Source organism: Convolutriloba macropyga, chromosome 3 (assembly GCF_964194025.1).
Source record: "Convolutriloba macropyga chromosome 3, txConMacr16.3, whole genome shotgun sequence".
Lineage (NCBI taxonomy): Eukaryota > Metazoa > Xenacoelomorpha > Acoela > Convolutidae > Convolutriloba > Convolutriloba macropyga.
The window spans coordinates 27,447,636-27,463,062 of NC_134470.1; the positions used below are offsets into that span (position 1 = coordinate 27,447,636).

The window sequence follows — 15,427 nt, forward strand, 5'->3', positions numbered from 1 at the left end:
CTTTTTCAAAGCACAAATTTCTTGTACGGGGGGGGGGGGTCCGAACACCCCCCCACAGTCACTAAGCAAATCACTATACTACTCATAACCTTAAATTTTACCATAAAATACCTTAACTTAAGTTAAGGTAATTTTAAGGTAAAATTAAGGTAAGTTAATGTGAAATTTAAGTGGAGCTCCCTTAACTTTTAAGGTAATTTTAAAGGCTTTATGGTGTGCTAAGGTAAATTTAAGGTAAAATTAAGGGATATAAAGGTAAGATAAGTTAGATTTATGGTAAGAAAAAAAAGTACCTTAACAAGTTAATGTAAAAATTTTTCAGGTAAATTTATGCGGACTCAATTTATTCTCACTTATTTTCAGCATGTATTCAATGACTGGCTTTTATCGTTTTGTCCCGTTTGTTTTGATCTCGCTTTTTTGATCATGGCAGTATTGACTACATTGCATAATTCAATGAGTGAAAAAAATCAAAATCCTTTCAGTTGAAACAAATAGTGAGGTAAGTCTGAAGTGAAACGCGAAAGTTGTGAATTATGTAAAACGAAAAACGTGATCAAAAGCTACAGCAAATTTAAAAAACATAGCAAGGCAAGTACTGAATTACAATCCAAAAATGACTGAAAAACTGAACACTACTGTAACTGACCCGCAGACCGATTGAACAATGACAGCTAAACAGAAAAATAGTCTAATTAATTTATAGTGAAACAATTTATTTTTACTGCTAAAGTACTAGAAACTAATTTGCTGAAAACCGACTTTTATCTGTTCAAAGTAAATGTCAACCTGGGCAAATGCTTTGACATGAATTCATTGGCCTCTAAGGTAAAACATGGAAAGAGAAAGACAATTTCAAAAAGAAATCTTAATAGCAAAAAATTTTCAAATTCGCTAAAACTTGTTTTACTAATATGTCCAAAACTATTTATTTTCTTTGAAATTTGCCCAGTAACCCATCTTCAATGCCAATTTTATTAATTGCCGTCAAAAATTTGAGAAATTTTTATGTTCAAAATAATTGCAATGACTGCTCAACTGCTCAATTTCTCTAGTAATCCATCTTCAAGTCATTAAAAGTATCCCTCACCCTTAGAGATCGATAATTTCAAAAAACGCTAAATTGACAAATAAAATTGAAATTATTCACATTATTTTGAGAAGTCGCTTAAAAGCTTAATAATAATAATTTCAGAGCCATTTCATTGTTTTTAAAGTCTGTCCCAACTTCAGGCCCTTGAACAGACCAGACCTGAGTGATCGATAAAACCGAAAAAAGGCAAAGTTGCGGAAGAAACTCGGAAAAAATTCTTCTTGAAAAGTTGCCGAAAATCTTGATAATAATATCATCAAAAGGATTTAATTGTTATTGTTTCAAGAATCTGTCCAGTGCAGTATCAAATTTTCAAACCCTGAGAATGTTTCACTTGTCTTTTAACAATAAAATCAAAATGTGAGAAAACAATTTTTGAAGAAAGCAAACCTTTTTGAAAAGTCGCTAAAATTTGTGATGACAATCTCTTCAAATTCATTCCGTTACCTCGAGAAACTATTCAGTAAAAATTATGGAAATTTTTAAAAAACTCTCCCTCAGCTCTCAAGGTAGAAAAACTTAAAAAGGCGCAACATTTTGCAAAAACAATTTGAAAAAATTGCAAAAAATCACTATCGTTTCGAGTTCTTAAAAACACTACTAAAAAATATGAAGAAATTTAATCAAATAATAATACAATTAAAATATAATAACATAATAAAAATTAGGGTTCGCAAAAAAATTATGAAAATTGTATGCAATAAATTAATTTCATCTAACTAAACGCACGAAAAAAGACCAAAAAAATGAAAAAATAAACCAATTAATGATTCAAAACCAAATTAATCTTTTCACTTTGAAGTTAGGTCTTTCTTGCACTCTAAGCACTTGACCGATTACTCAAGCTAGCTGAGATTTTTTTACTAAAACTTAATATCCACTGGGCGTCACCTTTTTAAGCGGTTTTGAAATCTCAAAAACATGGAAAAAATTTGTGGAAACATTTTACATGAAAGAGAGCGCACAAAAACAATCGAAATTATTTGGACTGTAAAAAGAAGAGCACCTCAGAGAAGCGGACGGCGTCAACTAGAAGTTAATGGGACAATTAGGGCGTCACCTTAATATCCACTGGGCGTCACCTTTTTAAGCGGTTTTGAAATCTCAAAAACATGGAAAAAATTTGTGGAAACATTTTACATGAAAGAGAGCGCACAAAAACAATCGAAAATATTTGGACTGTAAAAAGAAGAGCACCTCATTAAAAGTTGTTGAGAAGCGGACGGCGTCAACTAGAAGTTAATGGGACAATTAGGTTTTAAAAAATGAGACTAAACATGTTTTCAGAAATGTTGTTTCCTCATTGTTTCTCAGCTTCTTTAGTTATTTTATTAATTTAATCTGACTGAAATATTATTGTTCAATTCCTTTTTTATCTTATGTGTCATCTTGAGAATAGAAGAAGTTTACTGATTTAATTTACAGGAATGAAAAACAAGACTGCTCGAGCGAGTCGGTGGGCAGCACAGTATGTTGCGACTTACCTCTCAAGGTTGCAAGAACAACAATTAATTCATCCGCAATCAACTTTTCGCAAAGGAAAAAATTACTTGTAATCTCTGAACTATTTAGTATGCAACCTTTTTTGGTAGAAAAATCAAAACTCTTCACTAAATTCTTGAAAGATAGGTGCAGTACAATTGAAAATACAGAAACAAAAAAATCATACAAACACATACACACCACAGATTACACATAACAATGTCAACACGCAAAAAAAGCCCAAAAGCACATTTTTTAAAATTTTCTTTTAGCAATTATTCAAAACTCAAGATTCATCACTCTCCATTTAGGTCTTCTTTGTTGTTTTTATAAAAAAAAAACTAGGCGTGTAACTTTCCAGGCAATTGTATCGGTAACTCTAACTTTTAGACTAATTTTTAAAAAGTAAGTTTTGAAAAAAACTTTTTTCATTTTTGGCATTTAATTAGCATATTGTGGCAATTAGGTTTGAACATCTCACAAGGTCAATGTGACTTAAAAACACACAGTTTTGGTTTTGTACTTATTTTGTAGCCATTTGTAGCCAAAGGAAACTTTTTCAAATTTGATAATTTCTTAGTTTTTGCACCCTAGCTCTGTTATTGACCCACATTTACAGGAACTAACTTTCACAGTTACTCTCTCTCTCTCTCTCTCTCTCTCTCTCTCTCTCTCCACCTCCATCTCTCTCCCTATCTCTTTCTCTCTCTCTCTCTCTCTTTCTCTCTCTCTCTCTCTTTCTCTCTCTCTCTCTCTCTCTCTCTCTCTCTCTCTCTCTCCTCTCTCTCTCTCTCTCTCTCTGCCTGCCTGCCTGCCTGTCTGTCTGTCTTCTGTCTGTCTGTCTGTCTGTCTGTCTGTCTGTCTGTCTGTCTGTCTGTCTGTCTGTCTGTCTGTCTGTCTGTCTGTCTGTCTGTCTGTCTGTCTGTCTGTCTGTCTGTCTGTCTGTCTGTCTGTCTGTCTGTCTGTCTGTCTGTCTGTCTGTCTGTCTGTCTGTCTGTCTGTCTGTCTGTCTGTCTGTCTGTCTGTCTGTCTGTCTGTCTGTCTGTCTGTCTGTCTGTCTGTCTGTCTGTCTGTCTGTCTGTCTGTCTGTCTGTTTAACATACACAAACGGCGAACATTGCAAACACAGGAACACTTATATACATTCAAACAAGGGCGCAAACACAAAAAAAAACACAAGGAAAAAGCATTAAATATTATTTTTTGGACTCTGAACTTTACTCAAAATTCCTCGCCGTTCTTTTGTCGTGAGTTTTTTTCAAAAACTCCGTATGAATCTCTTGACAAAACTGTCTCGGTAACAGTAATTTTGACCCAAGTCGGATATGAACTTTTTGAAGTTTTACCAAATGATATTGCATTTTTTGATGTTTCATAAGCATAATGGGTCAATTGATTTTTCAAAATCTCGTAGACCTGTTTTCAACAAGTTTTAAAATACAGTTTTGGCATTGGACAAATATAAAACCGCAATTTTTGCAAATTTTAGGTGACCTTTCTACTTTTCTTTGCTTCTGACAGTCTTTGATCTCTGCCTCTATTTGTGTCTGACATCTGAAAGAGCTCTCTCTCTCTCTCTCTCTCTCTCTCTCTCTCTCTCTTACAAACAAAAACCACACTCATAAAAAACGCGCAAACGCATACATACACCAATGCAAGCGCGCGCGCACAGAAACACAAATACAAACCTTGCCACCAAAAAAGCGTTTAAAATTCTCCTATTGGCATTTTTTATCAAATTCTTCTAACTTAGATAACTTTTCTAGTTTTCCAGTGGTTCTGACAGCTTTTGCACTATGCCTTTAATTGTAACTAGCATGTAAAAAAACGTGTAACGCTGTTCCTATTTTTTCATTTTGTAGGAATGATGAACTTTGGGCATCAGAAAACTTCGCGTTTCGACCCTTTCACTCTTTCAAGTATGATTATTTGTTAAAGATTTAGGAAATTTAATTTTCCTTATGTGAACTGAAAACGAAAAGAATTTATTTTCTTCTTTCAAAAGAAATTATATTCAGATTACCTGATTCACAATCAATAAGTAATTAAATTCTATTTTACAGAAAATCTCAGAAACTTGAAAAGATCGGATCGAAGAGCAACTTCAAAATACAGAGGAGTGCAGAACAATTTTCATATATCAAAAGAAAAATGAAAAATTGTAATAAACTTTTCAACCTGGAAACCAATAAATTTGTTAACTCTGAAAGTCGTGGGTGTTTCATTACACTAGAGGAATTTAGTTCGAACTATATGCTCTGACATTATAAGGAAAACAAATAAAAAATAAAAAAAATATATTTCCTTCATTTTCTTCATTTAATTTGGTTGATTTGACGTTCATTTCTTGAAACTTGTTTTTTACGTCCCTGTTATACTCTATCTTATTGAATAGTTTAGGATTCGCGTTGCGAATACTTTGTCTCAAGAATGTGTTAGTAATTGCAGGGCGAATACACAACTAATTGTGTATTACGAATTCTGATTATTGGAAACGCGGTGCGGATCCGCTGCTAAGTTTAAATTAGGATTATGAAGAGCGTTTGCAGAGTAACTTGAATTCAGATTGACTAAATGAAATTATGATTACTAATAATAAACTAGCATGAACAAAATATGAAATAATTTAGTAGACTAACGGGAATATTAATATAGGTGAATAAATAGAAGTTATAACTTTTAGTTATAAAACACACGATATAATTATAGACATAGAGGGTAAATAATTTAGTACACAAAAAAGTTTCGATATATATTTAGGTATCCATACGTATCACATTTCCCTCGTGACAAAAAAAAATTTAATGTATTTACAATTTTTTAGAATCAACATAAAACATGAAATTGAATGGGACGAACATAACTTAACTCAAAATGTAGAGGTACTACAAATGTTAAATAATTTTGGAAGCGTGAAGCGAATACGCGTCAAATTCTCAACATGTAAACTGAATATATTGTACTGAATAATTTAAATGCACACACAGAAAAAAATGGATTCGCATGGCGAATACTGGAAGAAATTAAAGACTAACAATTGAAGAGTAACTGTAATAAATTAAAAGCAAAGTTAACATTAAAATTGGATCAGAGGGGCGGGAACAAGGCTAAATAAGTGATTGTAGTTTATAACAGTTTTGCTGAGTTTTTGAACTTAAATTTCATTCTCTGCATCCCAAACCGACATTTCCCGTTCTTGCTCATATTCAAAATATCTAACTCTGGAGTCCGGTGGTGAAACTTGCCCCAATTGTAAGTCGGGTCGGGGTGGTGACGGGATTCTTGATTGTTCGGCAGTTTGAATAAGAGCTACTACCGAATCTGTTTGTTTTGATATTTTCTTATCTCTTTTATTCTTTCGCTTCTTTGTTTGAGCTGAACTTGATGAAGCCAGGGAACTTGTTGGGGAAATGTCTGCATCTGTGAAGCCATAAAATTGGGGTCGATTGCGCTTGCGGCCTTTTGTTTGGTCGTCCTGTGCCTGTGCGGGGGGTACTTGTGATGCAGGTGTAGGTGGAGCCGGTACAATCGAAATTAAGGGTTGGTCTTGAGCTGGTACATCTTCGTGCATATCATCTGTGAGAACAATATGGCGTCTTTTGAGCTGCGGTTTTGTCGGTTTGCGTACCGTTAGCGCACGCGATACATTCGAGTTTACAGATGATACTACCGATGTAGTGTCCCGTTGGCGGTGTCTGATTTTTATTTCACCCCTCTTCTGTTTCTTAAGATCGTTACTATGTTTCGCGATCTTAAATTCTGTGGTCTTTTCGTAGGGAGCAGGGCGTCGCTGAGCATATACCCACAAATTGGTGGATCTTTCAGCTTTGGTTCCAAATTTTGCGAGATCACTATCTCGAACCTTTACTGGGGCTCTGCCAGGCTCGTTGATGATCGTCGTTGTTGGTGACGACTTTGTAACGAAAGATCCAGGCTTTAGTACTTCGTACAGACCCGCCAACTGTCGTTTTGCTCGTTTCTTTTGTGGTAGTTTTCGGACCAGTTTGACTTTAAGGGACTGTTCTGTCCTTGGTATAGGATCCGTAATCTGCGGATGAGTCATGAAACGGGACTCTTTGTTGTCGGATTCCCGATAGCGCTGACCTGCATCTAAAGAGGCCTGACACATCTTTTGTTCAATTTCGATGTCACTTCTGTTGGCACTGATCCATCCATTTTCGTCCAGCAAGTCCTCCGCAGAAACTGTTTCAGCATCTAAATAGTGATTAACAATTTTTTCATCAGTTAGATTTTTACTTGATGGAAGTGTGCTAATATTCCTTAAAGGAGTATTTGCAGGACGACCGAAATGAGCTTCAAAAGGTGTTATCTTTGTTGTTTTCTGTTTAGTTAATCTTAAATCAGAGACTATTTGTTTTATTGCTTTAGCTGTGAAAAATGTATCTTTATTTTCGGCTTTCATGCAAGATAAACGTCTTTTAATTGTTTGGATCATTCGCTCCACCAATCCAATAGCTCTATGATCACCGACCGGAGCGTCGAGAATGTCGATATTATTTTCGTTACAGTAGTTTTTAACTTGTTTACCTACAAGACAAGTTGCTTGGTCTAAGCGTATTGTTCGCGGGATTCCATGAGTATATGCATAATCACGAAGAAATTTTACTACAATTACCCCATTAGCATTGTCGAATATTCTAACTGTTGGATATTTTGAATAACGGTCAATAAATGTTAAGAAATAAATGTCTTTATCTTTATCATTAATTATCGGACCCCCAAAATCAATCTGTATTTCATCGTTTGGTTCTTGACAAGTTTTGTGTGGGTGCCATTTAGACTTTGGTATGATAGATTTCAGATTCTTACCAATATCTGTACACGGGACGCAATCAGGTGTTTTTGCTAAAATTTCCCTATGCATGTAGGGCCACCATGCATATTGAGAGAGAGAGAGAGATCATCCCCCAGCTACCCGGGTGCGTCATGTGGATGGATTCGAGCACCGCGTCCTTAATAGAGTTTGGAATGGCCACGCGTTGATCAACACACAGACAACCAGATTTCACATCGTAAGTCCTTCCAAAAGGAGTGGATGTATGTGCTCACTTCTTTACAACGGGCCTCATCATCCTGCAGTACACAATCGCGGATCTCTTTCAACACCGCGTCTTTGCTAGTGAGGACCGCCAGGAAAGATTTGGTGAAGAGCTGGTTGAGGTTATTTTCAAATACCTCTTCCCGGGAGAGCTCGATGTCATATTCCTCGGGTGATGATGATGCTTGGGTGTTGCTGGGTCCGGCTCTTGTAGATGAGATGGGGGTAGGTTGGGTACGGAATGTCACTCTTGGGGTGTGTGGTGAAGTAGGTGGATTGTTTTGTAGTGCCTATTTTGCTGACATTTTGATGTGGAGTATTTGCTGTGTGGAGCTAGCTATCAAATGGCAATTAGAATTTTGCGACTGGATTCGCGATGCGAGTGTGGTATCAGATTTAGGCAATTGATTTGCACGGCAATTAAAGTTAGAAATGAAATCAGAATTGTAATTGTTTACTTGTGCTTGAGGAATGAATGGATTAATTGAGGCATTTGAATTATTCGTGCTAATTTTAGCAGGTTTGCAAGAGTGGACGCGCGTCGTGTGTACTTGTTGCTTATAATTACTGGTTATGTGCCGCTTTTGGAAAGGAATTTTATTCGCGTGACTAAATAAAGATGTAATTGCGTCGCGGATACGGGAAATTGTTGCTACCATGAATTCCTCATCGTATTGATTGACACTTTTAGCGTTTTGATTTGGTTGTCGCGAAATATAATCAACTCAGCCCATTCTGGTACCAGGAATATGTTCGATGTTAAAATCAAATGGTAACAAACGGTCAATCCATCGTGTTAATCTACTGTTGTAGGATTTATTAGAGCGGTGTGATTTTAAGACTGAAAGAAGTGCTCTGTGATCTGTTAAAACTGTGAAAGTTTTCCCAAATAGATAATATTTAAAATATTCAATGGCCCAAACCACCCCAAGTAATTCGAGTTCATTTACACTATAGCGTTCTTCATTGCTATTAAGAAAACGATTTGCAAAAGCTATTGTTTTCCACCCTTCACAATCTAATTGTTCAAGCGCAGCGCCTAATCCTTGGCGGGATGCATCGCATTTGATGCGCGTTTCCAGTGTTGGGTTAAAATGAGTATTTTCTGTAGCGTTTGCAATAACAGTTTTGATGTGTTCAAAATATAATTGATGATTCTCATTCCAAATAAATTTTTCGTTTTTCTTTTAAAAGGGCCGAAGAGGGTGGCATATTTTGGCAAGATTAGGTATAAATTTGCTTAAATGGTGAACGCTACCTAAGAATGACCGTACTTGTTTCAATGTTTTTGGAGCTTTGATTTCCGCAATTGCCGCTGTTTTAGATTCTATAGGTTTAACACCACTTTGTGAGAATGTGAAGCCCAGCCAATTTATTTGATGTTTTGCGAAATGGCATTTGCTCAAATTAATTCTAAGGTTATCGCTTCAAGTTTTTGGAGACATTTGTACACGTATTTGAGGTGCGATTCCTGGGTGCCTTTGCTAACTACAATTATGTCATCCAGAAAAACAGTATTTGTTAGTCAGCCCAACCAATGTGTAATCCATTGCCTTTTGAAACTCGGCCGGCATATCCGTAAGGCCATAAAATCCCGTTTTAAAACCATACGTACCTGTTGCTTCGCCGCAAATAATATTAAAATTACAATGACGTGCGGTATCCGGATGCAGCTTTAGTTGGCTATAGGCATATTTTAGATCGATTGTTGAAAAGTAGACATTATCTCCCAGATTTGAATTATTAATATGTTGTGAAATTGAATCGATAAGACTATCTATATTTGGCATTTGATACTTGTTTTTGTGGATCGCTTTGTTTAATATTTTAGAATCAAGAGCTAATTTTACAGATTTGTCCTTTTTGATCGTAATTACAATGGGAGAAATGAAGTTTTTATCCGAACATTCTTGTAATTTTTCAATGTGTCCTCGTTCAGAAAGTTTCTTTAGCTCAGCGGATACTTTGTCTAATAAGTTTATAGGAACACGGCGACCTTTTTGGTGTGATGTAGTAAATTGTTTGTGGATTTTGGAACGAACTGTATGTACTTTGGACTTACCAATTCTGGAGATTAGGTCAGGATAATCAATAGCAATCTGTTTTTTGATTGGGCAATATTCTTGATCTACCTGATTGATTGTTATATGATTATTTGATTGATGTATTGAGAGTCCAAGAGCTTGAAACAAATCTCTGCCCAGTAGAGAACGATGTCCATCCGCCACTACTTGAATTTCTATTGGATTCGCGTACCAATTGCTGCTTTGAATTGAAGTTTGGAGAATGCCCACCGTATGAATAGGCTCATTTGAAAATGTTTTCAATTGTTTAGGATTCGCTTCGCGTATCCACTTCGATTTTGGGTCATGGGAAATGATTGAGTTCGCCAAAGATTCATTTATTATTGTGCATACGCTGCCCGAATCCACCAAAACATTTGTTGATGTATTGCCGAAAATTACAGGAAGATTGGTTGCATCCACCGAAGTTGCGGAATCTGTTGAAGATATTACTGCTACACAATTATCTTCATCTGAAGAATAGTTTGACTCCAAATCAGGATCAAAATTGGCCGAAATTTGATTGACATCTTCATTTTGATCATCTTTTTCTACGTTATTGACCCGCGGCTTAGGTTTTGGGTACGAATTGGGATCTTTAGGTTTGCGACAAACCTTTGCGAAGTGGTTTTCAATACCACAGTTATTGCATCTTTTTCCCCGAGCGGGACATTTATTACGGTGGTCGGAAGTCCAACTAGATCCACAGAAATGACAGGTTGTAGGCTTTTTCCGTGCTGTTGTATTCATATTGGAGAAAGGGGTAGCATTCGCGATGCGCATCCGTTGTACTTGGTTAACAGTTGAATGTGACTCGGTTTTACTTGCACTCATTTTTAGTTGGTTGAGCGTACCCATCTCGATATTAATTGCTATTGCCAATGCTTTTTCCGGGTCTACTGTTTCTTTGAGAAGCTCCTTTTGAATGTCTTCATTTTGCATATTCGCGATAAAGACGTCCCGGATGATAGTGTCTCCTTTATCTCCTAGATCACAGTTTTCCGAAAGTTCTTTGAGATGTCCATAGAACTTCTCAATAGGTTCTCCCTTTTGCTGTTTTCGTGTGAGGAAGAGGTATCTATCGAAGGTTATATTATGGATCCGAATGAAAGTTGTATTTAGAACATCCCAAAGATCCTTCGTTGAGATTGTTTCGAGGTTGACGGTTGAATTCTTTGAGTTGAATACGCGCCGCCCTTCCATGCCTAAGCTCAAGTACATCAAAGAAGATGCTTTTCGATCACATAATTTCCACGGTTTGTCACCGCAGAGTATGCCGACTGTAATAACACGTTGACATTGATTTTTCCACGCTGTTTTTGCCTGCTCATTGCGGGTACGTCGATCTCGCTCTGATTGTGCCGTCGGGTTGTCAACTGCAACCTCATATGCTGGTTCAGGAGGTAAGATAACATGTTCTGGAGGGTCCACCAAGAGAAGGTCCACTTCAATTCCCTCTCGGGCGAGGATTGCGAGTTTCAATTGTATTCTCCAAAACTCCCAGCAAATTGGGGGTTCTAGTGTCGCCTTTTCCCAAAAGAGTTGAATTCCAAGTGGGGATTTGCCGCTGTCTTTTGTCGCTGACTGCGCCATGTTATACTCTATCTTATTGAATAGTTTAGTATTCGCGTTGCGAATACTTTGTCTCAAGAATGTGTTAGTAATTGCAGGGCGAATACACAACTAATTGTGTATTACGAATTCTGATTATTGGAAACGCGGTGCGGATCCGCTGCTAAGTTTAACTTAGGATTATGAAGAGCGTTTGCAGAGTAACTTGAATTCAGATTGACTAAATGAAATTATGATTACTAATAATAAACTAGTGTAGTATTACGAGAGCCGTTACAAATGAGCGGATAATTAATCCCGCATTAGAGCGAACGTATTTAGGCGCTAATTAACCATTCTTTCGCCGCGCGCTAAACAAACTAACGCTTATTAAGACTACCAGTACACAAGTACTTAAACAACTCAGTTCGACTTATTTAAATAACACAACTTTAGGCCTGGATCTCCTCGCTTATATCCAGGATAGAAAATGTACATTGTTGAACGTAGGCGGCCTGTAAAACCACAGTTTCTTTTGATTTAAATTACTTCTGCTTTTGACAGTTGCAATGCAGATCTTTCCCCCCAAGTTCAATAAAGATGAAGCAGATTGCTTCAGGGGAAAAGACAATAGAGTCTCATAAAAAGCCCCCAAGAAAACCATAATTGTTGCGGTTTTAGAAGAGGGGAAAAGCAGAAAACAGGCGCCTACGAAATCAATAATTGATGCTCTCAGCTTTTTAGATTTTTATTATTTTTTAGAGTTTCAATAATTTTTCCGTGAGATAAAAAAGAGTTAATTCTCTTGCCTTCTCGGCCAATAGGAAAATTAAGAAGCACCTCACTATGAACGTGAGTTTGTGATTCGCTCCCTATCGGCCCAAACGGAGCTGAGAGGAATTAATTGTTTCTCTCAGCGAAGTGGGACGGAATAAAATTAGAGAGACAAACAACAGAGCCAGCGACGAGCAGCAGACAACTGCTTCATTTTTCTTGCAAAATAAATTCCTAAATTTAAACAGAAATTTTAGTAAAGATTTCCAACTTAGCAAATTTTGCAACAGAACATACTTGTGAGAAATCAACTGGAAGAAGTTTTCAACGACACAATCATTTTAACAACGACACAATCGAGTAACAGCTCAACCCGGTTTAATACTACTCAGTGTAAGCTTGTTCATTTAAACTATCTATTTAATTAATTGAACTTTTCAGCCCCCCAACTACTTTAAATTGAGACTTATAGCACAGACAGGTCTTAGGCATATATCTTTGCCTTCGATTTGTTATATCTTTTGTCAAGTTTGACTGGCATACATAAAGAGATCCCGTATTGTGTGATCTGTAGCAGCCCAGCCAAATTTGATAACTGGTGCGCCCAGAGGAAAGAATCACGCCTGAATTTTTGTTTTTCTATCCGATCGGATTAAAATACTAAAATAACCACTACCACAGAAGTGAAAGCACACTAGTAGCCAAACAAATAGAGTAATTTATATCAAATTTACGGCCGAAATACAGTAAATTTACATTAAAATAGTAACAGGCAACTGATTCTTAAACACGTTGACATTGATTTTTCCACGCTGTTTTTGCCTGCTCATTGCGGGTACGTCGATCTCGCTCTGATTGTGCCGTCGGGTTGTCAACTGCAACCTCATATGCTGGTTCAGGAGGTAAGATAACATGTTCTGGAGGGTCCACCAAGAGAAGGTCCACTTCAATTCCCTCTCGGGCGAGGATTGCGAGTTTCAATTGTATTCTCCAAAACTCCCAGCAAATTGGGGGTTCTAGTGTCGCCTTTTCCCAAAAGAGTTGAATTCCAAGTGGGGATTTGCCGCTGTCTTTTGTCGCTGACTGCGCCATGTTATACTCTATCTTATTGAATAGTTTAGTATTCGCGTTGCGAATACTTTGTCTCAAGAATGTGTTAGTAATTGCAGGGCGAATACACAACTAATTGTGTATTACGAATTCTGATTATTGGAAACGCGGTGCGGATCCGCTGCTAAGTTTAACTTAGGATTATGAAGAGCGTTTGCAGAGTAACTTGAATTCAGATTGACTAAATGAAATTATGATTACTAATAATAAACTAGCGTGTACAAAATATGAAATAATTTAGTAGACTAACTGGAATATTAATATAGGTGAATAAATAGAAGTCATAACTTTTAGTTATAAAACACATGATATAATTATAGATATAGAGGGTAAATAATTTAGTACACATAAAGGTTTCGATATATATTTAGGTATCCATACGTATCACAGTCCCCAATGTTTTGAAAAATCTTAATTGCTTAGCTTTGATGAAACGGGAAGAATTGTCGAATTTGGGAACAAAAACGCTTTTTAGCTTTTAGTTTTATATTTTCAAAGGTGATTTTGGTAATTTAAGGTATCTAAAAATCTTTCTATGTTTAATTTTTGATGAAACCTTATGTTTTACTTACAAAGTTGGGCAGAAAGGAAAATTAGACGAAAAAGAGATATTAAACAATCAGATTTGAAAACGCACAAATGCTGTTGCGAGAAAAAATTTTTCGGCCGTTACATTCTGTTCGGTTGAGTTAGATTCATATAAGGTCCCTGAGGTTGCTGAGGCATGGTCGTGGCTCCGGTTATGTGCAAGAGAGCCGACGTTATAAAGAGCCGAGTATGAGGAAAGCCAACAACAGAATTAATTTAATAACCGAAAGCAAAAAGTTGCCTTTGGTTAATTAAAGATGTCTTTAATTATCCTAAATTGTTAGATGATTACAAACAAAAGTACTTGATTGGGTGAATTGGTCTTTTGATCGGTTGTGATAGTTTTATATCAAGTCCCACATGCCGCTGAGACAAGGCCATGGCCCGCAAAAAATTCAAAGTAATTGTTTATCAATTCGCTTGCAGTTTCCTGTACTCGATAATGTTGCAATTTCATTTCTCAAATACTCGGTTATGATTGGTTGAGAATTTGTTAGTCTCATTTCAGAAGGCAATTTAATTGGCTGCATAATTTATCTTAGCTTATCGACTAATAATTTCACTAAATTTTTGGCTCTCTTTTTATCGGCTGTTTTATTCTCGGCTCTCTTACAAGTCACCGTGGCCCGTAAGGCATGGTAAAACGCGTTAATTTCATGTCTAAGCGAGCTATATAATTGCAAGTCCCACTTACCTATTTTTCCTTACAGAGCAATTATCTCAAGCAATTATTTCTGCTATGAAAAACTTTGGCTTTTTCGGCTAATATTAACGTCGGCTATTTTTCCATGCACCACGAATGCCATTTTTTTAACTGCGAAACTGCCTTACTGGACGCAGGAGTTTTATTATCACGCATTACTTCTTTCTGTCAATCAGTTTTGATCGATCGTTAACCCAATTTTTCTCGTTTCTTGTTAAATTAAAACGGCCGAATTTCATCAGTACTTGCATTAAAAACTGAAAAAAATGATTGAAATGAAAATCATATAAAAGAAGATTAATTAAGAAAATATATCAAACTTTGATGTTCGAATAATTTCATAGCTTTTTCCTCTTTCGAACGCGCAAAGAAGCCTTGCTTGTTAAGAGCTGTAATTTGTCGAACACTTACGTAACTGTGTTGGTATTCAAATTGCAGCTCACAAGAGTCTTAACACAAGACGTTTCTTAAACTTTTATTCAAGTAACATTTCATGAACAGAATAGGCGTATTTATCCAATTTTAAGTACTCCAAACATTTCTGCAAGCTTGTTTGCTCTCTGCAGATTGATTGGCCGTTAAGACAACTAACTTTCTATTGATGCGTAACAACTTGTAAGCTGCAAAACAGCAAAAAAAATAGTACAGGAACATCGATTTGTTAAATAAATGAACTTATAAACTTATTCCAATTGCTTGATAGCTGAAAATGTTTGGATATCGTCGTAAAATGCTCAAGAGCTTTTAAGATGACCTAAATAGAGTATGGAAATAAAATTTGCACGGAAATGTTCGCGAGTGAAATGCTACTCTGTTTAATGTTACATGATCTAATGTTCAAGAACTATGCATTTGAAAAGTCCAGGAAATTCTGCACACGATATAAGGAGTTCTACTATATAGATAAGTTGAAAATTGAGTGATAAAACTTCCAGTGGCAAAAAGGAGTTAAGAATAATTCTAGTCCAATGGGTACTGAGGGTGCGGCCACGGATAGACTTTCG

At 36.4% G+C, this 15,427-nt stretch overlaps 1 protein-coding gene across 1 annotated transcript in view; it reads right to left on the bottom strand.

Moving 5' to 3' along the window:
• The window catches only part of LOC142336969 (uncharacterized), an 80,765-nt gene extending 65,620 nt beyond the window's left edge, over nucleotides 1–15,145 (bottom strand). The window contains exon 1 of the mRNA XM_075385968.1: nucleotides 15,070–15,145. The gene's annotated coding sequence lies outside the window, so the exon portion shown is untranslated. The remainder of the gene's footprint in view (nucleotides 1–15,069) is intronic.
• Nucleotides 15,146–15,427: the final 282 nt, after the last annotated feature.